This window comes from Triticum aestivum, chromosome 6A (genome assembly GCF_018294505.1).
Source record: "Triticum aestivum cultivar Chinese Spring chromosome 6A, IWGSC CS RefSeq v2.1, whole genome shotgun sequence".
Classification (NCBI taxonomy): domain Eukaryota; kingdom Viridiplantae; phylum Streptophyta; class Magnoliopsida; order Poales; family Poaceae; genus Triticum; species Triticum aestivum.
The window spans coordinates 603,368,368-603,370,354 of record NC_057809.1 but is presented as its reverse complement, the minus strand read 5'-3'; the positions used below and the strand labels follow the sequence as shown (position 1 = coordinate 603,370,354).

At 33.6% G+C, this 1,987-nt stretch overlaps 1 long non-coding RNA gene across 1 annotated transcript; it reads right to left on the bottom strand.

Annotated features, from left to right (window-relative positions):
- Positions 1 to 849: 849 nt before the first annotated feature.
- On the bottom strand, positions 850 to 1,428 carry LOC123131295 (uncharacterized). Its single transcript, XR_006464138.1, has 2 exons — positions 1,328 to 1,428; positions 850 to 1,229 (listed from the first exon to the last, which is right to left on the bottom strand). It is a non-coding gene; the product is annotated as an uncharacterized lncRNA (long non-coding RNA).
- Between the last annotated feature and the right edge of the window lie 559 nt (positions 1,429 to 1,987).

Genomic DNA, 1,987 nt, shown 5'->3' with positions numbered 1-1,987 from the left:
TATGTGTTACATGCGTGTGTGGTCCTTGCTGAGAGTGTATGCATTTGGTGCTGGAAGTATATGCGTGCTTGAAAACTGCAGTAGTTAACTATGCGAAACTTAGGGATCTCATAATAAATATAAGAAAGTTCAAGGTCTATCAACAAAAAAATAATGTATCCAATTTGCGAGAGTACACATCTCGCCAAGGAAAAAATGCATGGAAAAGTATACACACTACCAAAGTTCAAACTTTCAGTCCGGGGACACAGTAAAAAATGCAGGAAATCCATTTATGGAGAACTAGAACTTAAAGTTGAGATGTTCACACATATAGGTTATGTAAGTTCATATATCAAAGCACATGGAGTTCAGAGAAGGAAAATAAGAAAGTACAAACATAAAAAAATCCGTCACGAGATTCGTGTGTGAAAGACAGAGAAGGTTTAGAGAGGTTCACACACATAGGTTCTGTAAGTTGGGAGAAAGTTAGAGCAGTACAAACATTAAAAAGACTAGGATTAGAAGAATTCATATGAGCACACTTGTAAAAAATCATTTAAAATGACTGAAAAATCACTCACTTTTCTGGGTAGTTCATGAAAATTAATATGCAAAGTCGAAGATAATAACACAGTCAGTTCGGGTGCGGAAACCAAGTAACAAAAAAACGAGAACACTACAAAAACATCCAAATCTAAAAATTTGCATCTTGAACTCAAGATTCAAGGAAATTGAAGTCCAAACTATAATTATAAAAAAGTTTTCGAAGAAAACAGAAAGGAAACAAACATATCATTTTTCATAAAAAAAGTAGTTAGTTCAACTAAATACACATGCAAAGTCAAGCACCCACATTTTGTAGACCACTTCTCAAATTTTATAAGCCATTTATTAATTCAAGATAATTCAAGAAGCAAGGCTAAATTCATCACTCTTCATCTGGCTCATATGAGTGAAAAACGTTGCCTCTACACCATTTGTGATTCTCCCACATTATTTGCTCAAAAAACAATCCTATCTTAGCTAGTTAGAACCCATTTGTTCATTATTATGGATGGCCGGAGGCTGATATATGCATAACTTGCACTTGCAACCCTCAACAACACACTTGCCAGATTTGTATTGCCTTGTACGTTTGTAGCATGACTCTTCGCAAGCATGGGTATCACATGTTCGAGGTGGGAAAATTTTCTCCACACACACGAATTCTTTAATGCTAGAATATCTTGATGCCTCCACTACCACATCTGCAAAATTCCACGATGAAGAAAAAGAACGATCACAACATGACCATTAGTTGGCGAGAGAGATTAAGCACAGATGTATTACATGGACAAATGACTACCTGATGCTAGCACGAGTAAGACCAAGGACATAAGCAACACATGGGTATACCTCATTTCAACTGGTCGTTTGTGCTGAAGGAGCGAGTTGTTGATCTTTGTGTGATATGTAAGTTTTGACGAAAACATAAGAAATGGGCAAGTCTTTTTATAGTGGATTTATCACATTAAACTAGAGATTTGGTGAGATTTCCCAAATTAATAGCCACCAAGTCAATTACTATATATATAATATTAATATGTTATATTGAATTGATTATTGAGATGTACAAAATTAATATTTAGCAAGTGAAGATATACACATGTATATTATATTTATTTTGATCATGGATGAGCATTCCAAGCCATCAGTGATCATATACATGGAAATGCACATAATTTATTGTACATATTGAATAAAATATTCCTTATTTAATTCTTTAACTTTATATCGATGTGTACATGTAATCTTAAATACCTCACCAAATAACAAATATATCCTATTTGAAATTGTTGTTTCACACTAGGAACTGCAAAGGAAAAAAGTCATTCTTATTCACCGTCTACATGCAAGCCACATCAGAGTTAATACAAATAGTGTAAAATATTTGCCAAGCACACAAAATTTATAGTATACATATATAGTTTTCTCTTTGAAACCAATGAAATCTTTATCTTAATCC